This window comes from Leptinotarsa decemlineata, unplaced genomic scaffold (assembly GCF_025532065.1).
Source record: "Leptinotarsa decemlineata unplaced genomic scaffold, Ldec_3_MD MMD2_tig00026347_RagTag_RagTag, whole genome shotgun sequence".
Lineage (NCBI taxonomy): Eukaryota > Metazoa > Arthropoda > Insecta > Coleoptera > Chrysomelidae > Leptinotarsa > Leptinotarsa decemlineata.
The window spans coordinates 900930-916083 of NW_027412698.1; positions in this window are offsets into that span (position 1 = coordinate 900930).

Genomic DNA, 15154 nt, shown 5'->3' on the forward strand with positions numbered 1-15154 from the left:
ATTGTGTAATGAAAAAATACATAACACTATTGCCTTTGTGGAGTGAAATTCTATGTAAAAAAAAATTGAGTAATGCACCAGTCGAAAGATTCTTTGGAATTATAAAAAATATAGTTTTGAAAAGTGACAAAAGTCAAAAATATATGAACTGAAGGGGTTATATTTTTAGGAGTGATTAATTTTTGTAGATCATGCAAGTTACTTCTTTGCATGATCTACACATCCATGTATAGAGTTACTTCCTTCCTTTCTTTGGGAGACTCCCTCATCCTTCTTTTTTGTATCAAAATGGAGTAGGAGAAAGCCAAAAACTTTCTTTCTCAAAAATATAGTAGGGTGGTGAGGAAAATCAGAGAATTTACTATTGGTATTTGTAAAGAGACTCTGTTTAACATCGATCCCAAGAGATGTACAAGAAACAAAAATCTTGATGCGAAGATTTTGGATCACAAAGAAACTTGGAAGAAGCCAACCTATGTTCCAAAATATTTCGGAAAATCCGCTATTGATTCCTATGCAGAACAAAATGACAAAACTTTAAGTATGTGTTTGAACTGTGGAAAAGGATATCTTGACGTGACTGTACCATAGGTGCAATGTGATGTATGCGATGGTTGGGTTCATGCAACATGTGAAAATTCCGAAAGTGACAGTTTCAGTGGGGATTTTGTTTGTAAATTTTGTTTGAAGGATCGTAACAAAAATTTAGTTGAATATAGGGAACAATCTGGTTATGATCAGGCAGAAAAATGTGATTTTTTTTTTGAAAGAATTAGCTGATGTAGACTTTTATGAACTAGAAAAATCACCCAAACAACAAAGAAAATCGAGTATTTGGATTGCGGAAAAAAACTACTCCTCAAGTAGTAGCTGTCAGATATGGAATAGAAAATGAAGAAATTGCCATATATCAATACACAATGAAAACTAAAAACAATTGCAATCCTTCTGGTTTACGAATTCACCCCACATATCCCTGTTTAGGTTGTTCTCCAGACGGATTGGTCAATTCTACAGGAATAGTGGAAATTATATGTCCTTATTTCATAAGGCCCAAGAGAAGCTATTCTCCAGAACAAATTGGACTATATGTCAGCTAACGGCGACCTTAATATCAATCATATATATCACTATCAGATCCAAGGTATGTTAGAGATTGTCGATAGAAATTGATGTGATTTGGTTATATATATAAAGAAGGGTATATTTATGAAACGAATTTTCCGAAATGAAGAAACCTGGGAATACGTTGCCAAAATTATTATTTTTTTATTATAATTTTATACTCCCGAATATTTTAGATGAGTCACATGAAGGCGAAAGAGAGATTTGGAAGTTATTTCGCTTTCCTGAAATACTATTTGTTATCCTATCTAATGACCTAATACAGAATTCTTCTTATTATAAATCAACAGACCGAGATTACATGGTTGCAGTTTTTGAAAATATGAAATATGTGATTGGAGAATTATCTGCCAGTGATTTTCTTACTTGAATAATAATCAATGGTTATCCAATTTTTTAATTGATGTTGCGTTCCATTTATTGAATGACACTAATGATCAACCATATCAAATACTAGAATCTCATTCGGGAGGAAATATATTCAGTGAAACATCCACAAATTTTCAATCAAAAAATCAATGTAAAATTGAAAAAGGTAACATTGCCATTCCTCTATTGATTAATCGAAATCACTGGTGTCTTATATTGATAGATATCCAAAAACATTATTTTACATTCATTAATCCTATGGGAGAGACACATTCCTCATCAGAAAAATATTTAAAATTATTCCTGAATTTTTTAAAATACACACATTACCATTCTCTCCTCAAAGGAAAAAAAATATAGAACATGTAAAACAATTGTAACTGTGGCATTTTTATATTATACTTTTTCGAACAGATTTTGAGAAATGACTCTTTGTTGAAAAACTTTAAACCAGAAGCATATAGAGAAAGAATGAAGATTTTGAAAAACGACTCTTCGTTTTAAAACTTCAAACCAGAAGCATATATAGAAAAAATGAAATTGTTCATTTTGAACGCTTCTTCCAAAATGCAAAAAAGATGCCTTTGTGTGGTGATATAGTAACTAAGAACTGTATTACATGTACTTGTTGTAAAAGACTAATTCATATTTCATGTATTAGTAAAAATATAAAAGTAACTGACTACACATTCCCTTATGATTATTGCGACATATGTTCTCAAAATTTAATTTTGATCTGATGAGTAAAGTTACCGGTGAAGTAGGGAATAGAGTACACGCTACTAGTTTTTCCATCAACTATTATTGTCTACACTTCTAATTTATTGTAAACTGTCCAATATTATGTCAGATTATGATAAATACCTATCTGAATCTATAATTATTGATAATGATATTAATTCATTATGGTATTATGTTATTTTATTCATTTAAATGTTCAACCGAACAGCCATACCAAATATGTAATCAAATTAAAAATTTAAATTTGAAAAGAACAGAAGAAAAGTATGTTAATCAGATATATTCAAACACGTGAATAGACATACTTTCGAAGACTGTACTCTGAAAATTTTAATAACAACCTTTTTTTAAGTGAGAAATTTGACTTTTTTGAGTAATTCAGTTCCGATTATACGGAACTATTTTTTTTCGCACCCAAGGAACGTATGGTACGCAAATCTGTTTGGGCACGTCAATAGATATACTTTTGCAGAATTCATTCTGAAATTTTTATCAACAAACTATTTTTGGAAAGTGAGTAATTTGACTTTCTTGAGTAATTCAGTTCCGAATATACGGAACTTTTTTTTCGTACCGAAGGAACGTATGGTCACAAATCTGTTTGGGCAAGTCTGTCTGGCAACACTGTTCGCATATCTCATTCTAAACCCTGTTCGATTGTCTTTCGTCATAAACTGTGGATGAAAAGTTGTGCGTAACTTCACACTAATTTCAACTGTTATGTGCGCAGCAAATTAGAATATGGGGTATTAATATGGTATCCCCATCCCCATATTTTTAAAATGTTTATATTTGAAAAAAAATTGTATTTACCCAGACCGTAACGTTGATTACTCTATATTTCTTAATGAAAGCTATTTCATCTCACTGAACACTAGACGTATCATTCTAACAATAACGTTCTTTTATAATTTACTACATAAGCTGTGAAATCCTGCGAGCAAAAATTCTGTTTACTGTACCTCGACTAAATAGTAGGCACGCAAAGGTATTTTACTGTGATCGTGCTAGAGATTACATATTAAAATTACATATTAAAGAGATCGTCTATTTCAATCATTTACAATAATTTCAATCTGATATGTAGTTCATGTGACATTAATTTATCTCCATTATCTATTATAATAAATTGTATTATGACATTCACTTACAATATGTACATTCTTTTTTTCTCTTTTGTAGTATCTAATCCTGATAACACGCGCATGTGAATGTACATTTTGATCACATTTAAAACATTTTCTTTTTTTATATATATACATTTATCCAGTTTGTACATTTCCTGTTATTGGGTGTATTTATACCTGTTGGAAATAAAAAACTATCTATCTAACAAGTGTTAGAGTCCTTTCAATCCAAAGAATGAGTCAGTTACGATGAGTGATTGCTTGGTGTTTGCGATGGAGAAATAAGTCACAGAAAGAATATCTTACACCTGGGGAGTTGAATGATGCAACTGTGCTCATAAAAATTGCTCAATGAGATTCAAGAACTTGGAAAAAATAATTGTTTATCTAAACATAGAAACCTGCTCAAACTAATTCCATTCATTGGTAATACGGGTATCCTTAGGGTGGGAGGTAGGTTGCAACTATCGAATGTACCATATTCACAAAAACACCCTATATTATTGACGGCAAAGCATCGATTGACAACTTTATTTTTCGAAGCTGAACACAGAAGGCTATCACATGTAGGGCTTCAAACATTGTTAGGTTCAATTCGAGAAAACTATTGGGTATTTGGTGGTAGCAATCTCTCAAGAAAGATCACGCATTGGTGTGTAATTCAGGGCAGATCCTAAATCCCTTACACAAGAAATGGGTATTTTGCCAAAGCCCAGGGTCACACCGGCCTCTTCTTTTAGCTCAGGTGGAATTGATTATGCTGGACCATTTTTTATCAAAAACATACCAGGTCGTGATGCAAAACTTATAAAATGTTGGATCAGTTTATTTATATGTACGTCCACGAAAGCGATCCATTTGGGGGTGGTATCGGGATTGACGACCGAAGCATTTATTGTATGTTTCCGCCGGTTTGCGGCTAGGCGAGAGAAACCTAGAGAGGCTTTTTCAGACAACGGCTCAAACTTTGTTGGAGCTAATAATGAAATTGAGGAATTCGAAGAATTCATGAGAAATAACGCAACTTCTCTCACTAGTACTTTTGGAAATGAGGGAATTTCATGGAATTTGATTCACAGTCAAGCACCAAATTTTGGAGGCCTCTGGGAGGCTGGTGTTCGTTCTTGCAAATATCATTTTAAGAGAATTATGTCAAATGGCTCTTTAACTCACGAAGGACTGTCTACCTTGCTTACACAAAATTAATCAGCCCTAAACTCGAGACCATTGTTTCCACTTTCCTCTAGTCCTAATGACCTTGACTCTATCCCATTTTTTGATCGGACGACGGATGGTGTCACTCCCCGATCCTGATGTTAGAGACATCCCGGTAAACCATCTATCCAATTTTCAACATATTCAGTCGTTACTACAGCACTTTTGGTCATGCTGGTCCAAGGAATATAGGAACGAATTACAGGTACGGACAAAATGGAACAAGGTGTGTCCAAATTTAGAAATTGGAAAACTCGTTCCCATGAAGAAAGATAATACGGCCCCACCCAACTGGAAATTGGGAAGAGTTATTGATGTTCTTCCAGGTCAAGATAAAAAAGTTCGTGTGGCTAAGGTACAGACTAATACAAGTGAAGTGAAACGGCCAATTTCTAAACTGTGTCTTCTTCCTGTGAACTAACACTGCTTTATAGATTGAAAGCAATCTTTCAATGTAAGGGAAATGTTTGGGACTATCGGTAAAACCTATGATAATTTGGGGCAGTGGCAACACCGAATGTGACTGCTACACTGTTCTATTTATAGACTTGAAGAGGGGAGCGCGTCTGGGCAAGCGAATAACCTTATCGCATTGTAGTTACCGTTTTTGCTAAAATGAGACGAATAGTACATGAGGAGAATGTATTGAATAGTAGAAATATACAGTACATATTTGGCAGTTAGCTTTTAATTACTGAAAGTGAAATTCCTTATTAGTGGATAATAATCCAAAACACAATTCTGAATACGAACATGATAGTGTTCGCTTGACCCCGTTTATATTTGATTGAATGTAATGTATTATTGAATGAGATACGCCACTGTTTTTGTTTCCAATCTTCTACTCTGTAAATTACTTCGGGAACTCAACTGATGTATGGTATCTGCATTGGGTTCTGACTATCCTTGAGTCACAAGTGAAAGCTCCGATTCCTTCTGGCTTTGCTTTTTACATAATGCGATTTCTAGGGCTGTCTCAAACGTAAGACCATCTTTTTCTTATTTGAATCTATCTTGGATGGGACCTTTTCCAACTCCTACCAGAGAAATGTCCCTCAATACTGTTTGAAACTCGGTACCAAAATGGTCATTTCCACCCAAACACTTCAATTCAGTCGCAGAATCCATAACAGATTCTTACTTTTATAAAAAGTTCACAATTCACTGATCTCCTCTAAGACTCGTTACAATCCTCGTCGCCAATTGATATGTACGTACGAGAAAAAAGAAAACTATTCATTTCCCGAATAGTATTTATTCATCAATGAACAATACTGATTCACATACACACTTGGAATAATATATTATAATGACCCTTCAGACCAGTTTCCCAAAAAAAAAACCTACTCGATCTTTTTGTGAACGCATAAAAAGAAACATAAAATATATCAAACAAAAACACTGGCTTATCCTATTCAATAATACATTACATTAATCATATTTGAAAAAATAAATAATGAAAGTAACAAATAATCATTTACTTAAAAAAAACAAAATAAAGTTACGTAATGTATAACATTTTCTAGTTATAAGCAAAAGTGTATATTTATATTTGAACAATAAATAATGAAAGTAACAATTAGTCATTTATTTTCGATCTCTGAAAAAATTATTGATTGAAGTATTGATTAATGTGTGTTATTATATGCCATCAATGGCACAGTTCAAAAAAATTCCACATCCTACATTGAGATTTACGACTCAGATGAAGTAAAATCAATGGATATTTAAAAAAAAATTAAGATTATCTTTCAATACATTCAAAGGTTATGTGTCGAAGACGAAGTCAATCGTCAATCGAAACTACATGTCTGAAGTTATATCGTCGGCTTAAAGTGTTAACCTGCTAAGTCCATTTTCGGGGTAAATTAGGTTATCAGTTATTTCATATCGATCTAATATTCTCTGTCTATTGGTAAACCAGCCAAGTGACCTTATTTCACGAGTAACTGAATTAATTCGTGATGCGAAATACAGATAAGTCCACTCGACTAAGTGTCGTTGTATAAACACAGCCAAGTCCACTACAACACACGCATTTGTATGCACAAACTTGTCGAGACAGAAAGGCGTTGTGATATTTTGATGAATTTTGTGAGTTTTTAACAGTTTTTTTTAATCATGCAAGTTTTTTGATAAAGGTGAGTTGTTTTTAGATAATACTAAGTATTTGTTTAGGTTGATAGTGCATTAGGCCAATAACTCAATGTGAAACTCTGTTCATTTTAATAATGGGACGGGCGGTTTTTCCGATATGTTATTATGATGTAGCCCTAGGATATTGCAGCTTTACATTTTGCTGTCTTTGGAGTGTTCAGAATGAATTGATAAAAAAAAATTACTGATTATTAATTTGTTTTATATTACTGAGTTGGAGTTTTTTGTTTTCCAGATGTGACGCGCTAAGAAAATGCTAGAAATGGTGTCATCGAAATTGAAAAACACCTTCGAGCCTGAATACAATGAACAGGGACATTTGAAAGAATGCAATAGTTTGCATCAAAGTCCGAAACCTTTTACAGTTATTCATTCTAATTCTGAAGCAAACTATTGTAGCAATAATTTTGAAGTTGCTCGGAATGTTGAAATAAATTTGATTGATGTACTACCCATCACCATCGACTCGGATATCGAATTTCAAAATTTAATTACATTTAATAATACACTAATAAATGTTCCTGGTCAAGATCAGATATCAGTGAAACCGACAGAAAACCCCAAAGAACTCAATTACTTCAATATTAACCTGATTGAACCCACAGTTCATGGTATATCCGAAGACATATCCAATACAACTACCCTGATTTCTGAAATGAAATATCTCGACGAGGAAGCAGTTACAAATTCACCATATCAAATTCAAAATTCTGAATAATGAATCTGAACTATCTGATATTAACGATAATATGATTTCTCAAGATCAGATATCAGCAAAACCAACAGAAGACTCTAAAAAACTCAATCACTTGGGCATAAACCAGATAGAACCAACAATTTCCGATGAAATAATCAATAATAATATTGACACAGTGATACCACAAATGAATAATACCGGGGATCAAGAAAAGTTCCAAGTCACCTTATAGAACCTACAATTCCAGATGAACATAATAAGGAGACAAACATTTTCAATTTAGTTCCATATTCGGACACCGATTTAAATTCATTTTCGTACGAATACTTAAAAAAAAAAGTAAAAAACGTTTCCAAGAGAAATACAAAACTACGGGAATGTGGTAAAAGTTATCTTGGAAGAGTGAAAAAAAAATGGAAAATGGTGCTATGATGAGCCTAAAGAACCAAGGGCTATAAAACAAAGATGCAAATGCAGATCAATTCAAGGGGCTGGGCAACAACTTTGATGGCTATTCAGATACTGAAATTGATTTGGAGGAGGATGATCCAAATGAATGTAATGAATGAATTTTTTCCGATTTTTCGGGAATCACCCAGCCCTGATCTTATGGAGCCGTATTTGAATGAAGAAATTGAACAACAAAATCAATTGGCCGACCCCCCAGAAATCATTGTGATACCTGATTCTCCAAATCCTGAAATAGCCATTATCGATGATGACCAGAATGGTTAGGTTACGTTAGTTTACTCGGAGTGTACATAATTTGGTTGGTGCACACGGAGTACTGCGTGGTTTGGGGAAGTGTTCAACCTAATCCATTATTTTTTAAAAAACTAATTGCTCATGTCTATCACTTATAGATGATAGAAAAAATTAGGTGAGTTCAATCTTGATTTCAATGTGAAACATGATAATAGAAATGTTTGAGACTTGCATTATCATAGCGAGTCACTCTAGGTTTATCTCATAAACACAAAAAAGGAATCATTGAGAAATATATTCGAGATTAACTTACTAATAAAATATTGGATGTCTAACCATGATGACATTGAGAGTCCTAAAAAAAAGGGGGATTGAAGAAAAGATAATGAAAAAGGCGAAGAAGGCTAAAAAGTCTAGCTCGAACTCGACATCTAGAAGGAGACAAAAGGTGAAACGTGATAAAAGGAAAAAAGATAATTCAATATCAAAGTGAGAGAGATGGAAGTCATAACAGGATCTTCTACATCAGTCCAGCAGGTAACTATCATCACTCAAACGTGGCAAGATATTAGTTCATCACCTCCTTTTATTCCACAGATTCAAGTGATCAATCCTGAATACGAACATGATAGTGTAGAATCCACGCCCCCACCACCTCTTTACCCCGAGAAATTACAAGTTATCATTTTCGGGGTCCATGAGAAAACTTTTAGAGTTACATCACGTTCACAATGAAATTAAAACAGAATATATGGCGAAGAGGGGAAAATTTGCTGCACTGCAAAAGCAAATATCTCTCCTCAAAGTGAGAAAATGACTGCAGCTCAACGAGAGAGATCTGCTCACTAGAAAAAGTTCGGGAATTGGAAAATTTTAGCAAGAAGATACAGGAAAATTCCCTGTTACATCTCCTGTAATATTCTTTTTGAATAGTCTATTGTATTCAACTATACAGGGTGTCCCTGGACTTCCTCTTTTCCTCTCGGGAATGTATAGATGGGGTCAAAATATCACCAGTACTTCATATAACTTTTTTTCCTAAAAGTCTTCGTAACCAAGTTACGGGCCCTCGAAGTTACAAAATGAAAAATGTTTTTCATTGATAACTTTTCAAGTGAATATTCAAAATCATCCAAATTTTGGTAATTGACTAAACAAATGAATTCCGTCGATGAGCTTTCATGCAGGAGTCAGTTGTTTTGCTACAAAGTCAGGAACGGACTACCCCCGATGGTCCACACCCCAAAACTTTGAAATGACAGATATTTTCCAATATTTTTCAACAAAATAAGGTTACTTGGACAATTTTATGAATAAAAGTACTTGGGTGGAAAGTCGATCGGAGCAACGAGTCTTGATAAAAATGTAGTTCTACTCGACGACATCAAACCCGCTCGTCCACCATTATTTGAAATGAATAATTATCAAAGCAGAAATAATAATGATAACGTTAATTCAACAACATTTATAACAGGAATAATACAAAGTATGCTAAAATGAAGTCGTAAACAAAAAGTACAGTACCTATATGGAAGTTTAAGTCACAATTGTGATAGCAGATATTTTTTCAAAAGAAATATCAAGTTCTGTAGATTCGTGGTGTTTTTAAACTAACAAGCTACTCTACTATGAAATATAGAATTCATTCCATATTTTGTATGTACATAATACGTGTGGAATAATCACGTTTCGTGTTGATCAGTTATCTGAATCTCATGAAACTCAACATTCGAATGTTTCAAATTCTTCTTCACAGCTAAACTGTTGAGGAGTTTCACTGATAATTATAATTTTATGGGAGAAATTCTTTAACACGAATCTAAATTTAGCTGAAAAAACGCACATCGGAAAAAATATTTACTATACTAATAAAAAGCAAACGAATGAACTACAAAAACGGCTGCACATGATCAGGTGAAAAATATCCAGAGAATAATTATGTTCCATTTCTTTCACAGATGTTGACAAAAAAACCTTTTAGAAAGTTTTGATAAAAAATGAGAAACTGGAATGCGATTTTGTTTTGTTGAGTGGTGCGTTGTCATATGACTATCATTGTATTGTCAATATTCTATAGGATATTTTGAATTTTTTTGATATGGCCATACATTCAATGAATATGCAGATATGCATGTATTTTATGGACTAGCATTTTGTAATGCTGCAGAAGCTCGTCGTCTGTATTCCGAGCATTTTCCCAATCGAACGGTACCGTCAAGAGAAACATTCGAGCGTGTCGATCGCAGCTTGAGGGAGACAGGTATGTAATAATTGATAATTAATTTGAGCACGTTGTTTTATTTCGATATTATTGTAGGTACAGTTTTGCCAAAACGAGGTGGTGAGGGCGCTCCTAGGACTGTACGTACCGTTGTATTGGGGGAAAATATTTTGGAAGCCGTCGCTGATGATCCTTCAATGAGCATCAGAAATCTATCAGAACAGTTCCATACATCCAAGTCCACTATTCATAGAATAATTAGGGAACAACTGCTCCACCCATTTCACATCCAGAAGGTACATCCCATGACACCTCAAGATTTTCCAGCACGACTGGAATATGCCAATTGGTTTATGGATAGGCAAAGAGAGGATATGACTTTTATTAATCGAGTTTTATTCACTGATGAAGCAGGATTCAGTAGAGATGGAGTTATCAACTCTCATAATCTCCATATATGGGCCGAAAAAAATCCCCATGGGATATTGCAAACCAAACACCAACGGAAATTCAACGTGAATGTTTGGGCTGGTATCATAGGAAACCATCTTATAGGACCATTCGTTCTACAGGACCGATTGAATGGAGAACGTTATTTGGAGTTCATTCAGAACGATTTGAATGGACTTTTGGAACATGTTCCATTGCAAACCCGAAGAGATATGTGGTTTATGCATGATGGCGCTCCTCCTCATTTTAGTTTGATTGTGCGTGACCATCTGAACCATATTTTCCACAATAGATGGATTGGTAGAGGTGGGCCATATTCATGTCCATCGCGGTCTCCGGATTCAAATCCATTGGATTTCTTTCTGTGGGAGCATCTAAAAAGCCTTGTTTACGCTACACCTATTCACACAAGAGATGCATTGTTGAATAGAATAACATTACATTGTGAAGCCATACGAAACGACCCTGGAATGCTATTTCAAGTACAGAGAGGGTGTCTTCGCAGACTAAGAAAATGTATAGAGAGAGAAGGTGGTCATATCGAGCAGTTTCTGTAGCGGATTTTTCATTTCTGTTTGCTCTTGAGGCTCTTGAGTTTCGTTAGTTAAACGTGTTTGCATTATAAAAATTCGTTATGAACATTTTACCTATCATTTCCATTTTCCTTAAAAACTAATATTTTCGAATAATGGTAGACATCTCGGGATAAATGTTGTTGAATTAACGTTATCATTATTATTTCTGCTTTGATAATTATTCATTTCAAATAATGGTGGACGAGCGGGTTTGATGTCGTCGAGTGAAACTACATTTTTATCAAGACTCGTTGCTCCGATCGACTTTCCACACGAGTACTTTTATTCATAAAATTGTCCAAGTAACCTTAATTTGTTGAAAAATATTGAAAAATATCTGCCATTTCAAAGTTTTGGGGTGTGGACCATCGGGGGTAGTCCGTTCCTGACTTTGTAGCAAAACAACTGACTCCTGCATGAAAGCTCATCGAAGGAATTCATTTGTTTAGTCAATTACCAAAATTTGGATGATTTTGAATATTCACTTGAAAAGTTATCAAAGAAAAACATTTTTCTTTTTGTAACTTCGAGGGTCCGTTACTTGGTAACGAAGGATTTTAGGAAAAAAAGTGATATGAAGTACTGGTGATATTTTGACCCCATCTATACATTCCCGAGAGGAAAAGAGAAAGTCCAGGGACACCCTGTATATCATTGTATTCTATTTTATAGCATGCATTATAAAGGGCTTTCCAATAGGTACTTGACAAAACTTTGAATTTAAATTGTGAACGCACTATTTCACTAATCATCTAATTGTTGCTTTCTTTTGTTTCAGTAAACTTAACATTTTCATTATGGTAAAGTACACGAACGAACAACGTTTGGAAATTATAAAAATGTACTACCGAAATTCGGAGTCGGTGACCGCAACTTTAAGAGCGTTAACTCCAATTTTCGGTCGTAATTCTCGCCCCAGTAGACAAGAAATAACAAGTTTAGTGCAAAATTTGAGTCTACATATTCATTGTGTGATGCTGTTGTGCCAGTGAGACAACGGGCTGGTCGAAGTTCCGAAAATATCGTTACCGTTAAGGCGTCCGTAGCAAATGATCCAAATCAGTCGATTCCGCGGCGTTCTCAAGAACTGGGCATCGCCAACACCACTTTATGGCGAATTTTGCGTAAGGATCTGGGTTTACACCCATACAAGATTAAGCTGACTCAAGAATTGAAGCCGAGGGACCATTTGAGTCGATGTATGTTTTCCGCTTGGGCTCTGGAGAAGATGCACCAAGATGATGAATTTCATCGCAAAATCATTTTCAGTGACGAAGCTCATTTTTGGCTCAATGGGTTCGTCAATAAGCAAAATATGCGTTATTGGTCTGGTAAAAATCCACATGTGCTTCACGAATCACCACTTCATCCACAAAAAATTACTGTTTGGTGCGCTTTGCATGCGGACGGCGTCATTGGGCCATATTTTTTTGTCGACAATAACGATCGTCACGTTACTGTGAATGGCGATCGTTATCGCGCCATGATTACCGATTATTTTTGGCCCGAATTGGAACACATGGACTTGGATGACATGTGGTTTCAACAAGACGGTGCCACAAGCCACACAGCGCACGTTACAATCGATTTATTGAAGAGTAAGTTTGGCGAGCGTGTTATCTCAAGGAATGGACCAGTCAATTGGCCGCCTTGTTCTTGCGATTTAACGCCTCTAGATTTTTTTCTTTGGGGCTACGTCAAATCATTGGTCTATGCCAACAAGCCGACAACGTTGGAAGAACTTAGAGCCAACATTGAACGCGAAATAGCGGCCGTTCCGGCCGAAATGTGTGACCGAGTCATTCAAAATTGGGTCCAACGAATCGACCGCTGCCGACGTGCCCGCGGTAGCCATATGAACGAAGTCGAGTTCCATTCATAAATGTTTTGAATGTATTTCAAGTCGGTAATAAAGTTTTGGAAATATCTCAAATGGTTTGCGTTTTATTTACAAAAAAAGTTGTCAAGTCCTTATTGGAAAACCCCTTATTTGTAGTAGTCAATTGGATATCTTGTTGGATCTCATATTATTTCATTATATCATCATTATATCTGTTTTATTTTTTTACATCTTTACATATACACATGATTTATTATTTTTTATCGTTTTCTCTACAATGCATTGTAATTTTCGTGTATGATGTTTTCTATATTATCATATTATTTTTATATTTATATTTTATTCTCATATTGTTTATTAACCTTCACTTTGTTTATGAGAAACAAGTGCTTGCACTTATCTCCAAACTAATTTATTCAGAGCAAACATGTAAGTTCTTAGCTTTATTTATTTTTATTTTATTCTAAATAAAGCTGTTTTTATTACTTGAAAAAAATATGCGAATTATATCATGTCGCCACCAGAGAAGAGGCGAACTCAGCCTTATCTCCTGACTCTGCAGAATTTACTTGTTTATTCAAGTCGTCAGTTACTAGCCATTCATACTGTTAACATAATTCTTTTTGAGCTTAAAAGTTGTATTTCGTAAATAAATAAATCCTTTTGAAAAGGAATATTCATCAATCGTTGACATTTTTTATGTTTTTGGCGCAGTCAGTAGGATACTCAGAATTGTGACGAATCGATCACGCAGTTTTCGTGTTGATGATTGACTAATTATCGAACTCAAAATCGAATTTTTGGAGATAAGTTTGTTGACTTGCTTTACGGAGTGGCTTCTCAAACTTCAGAAAACCCAGTCTATTGGAGACTCGTACCCATTGTCAAAAGCCTTTCATCGAATTTTTGAACCAACATAGCTCAATTCTGCAAGGAGCACTGCCTGGAGAAGACAGAATAGCCGATCGAGATGCCATTCCTACAGTGGATGAGTAGATAAATACCATGCTAAAAGTCGTACTCATTTTGTTGTAAGTACAATTTTAATGTCGCTTAATCAACTGTTGAATGCATTAGAAAATTTGGATATAAATACTCCTTCAACTGACTCACAAAGATTTTGAAACTCTACTCCTACACTAAACAAAATCCTAAGACCACCCCTTCTTAATATTTTGCCAAATCAATACGCTGATCTGATTATGGCTCAATTCAGAGCAGAATATTTAAGTTGCTTGCCAAAATTTGATGGCAACCGAAATGACAACAGATTTTTATCAATTAGTGAATCACTCATCACAAATTTTTACGAAAACACCAATGTAGATAATTTCCAAAGCATTCATCTGCTGAACTCAATCATTTCCAAATGGAAATGAAAAAACTATAGTAAACATTCAAAGTACCAAAAATTGTCTGGATTTGAAAACAATATTGACTAGAAATTTCTCAGATCAAGGAGACGAAGTTTGCGTTGTAGCTACGTGATTGCTCATGAAACAACAGATATTGCCAAAACTTTGAAACACAAAATTTAGCACTTAAAACATTTTTATCCGGACTCAAAGAACCTATAAGCTACTGTGATCCCTAACCAATCTACTGGTTTTCAAATCTATACTCAGCCACCTCTCAGAAGTATGAGGTTGAACATAGTAGCCCTACGGGTTCCCCAACCAATCTACTGACCTTCGAATCCATATTTAGCCGTTTCCCAGGAGTGTAAGGGTGAATATAGTAGCCAAATGTATTGAACTCTGGCAGACCCACCACGACAAACTACACAGAACATGGGTGCAGTCAACCATTACATCAGCTACCCTAACAACAGGTACCTCAGTGTCTATTCAGTTGAATTCATTTATCATTTTGGTATAGAATCATATATTATTATTTATTATATTCCATATACATTTGGTTGATGTTTTATTG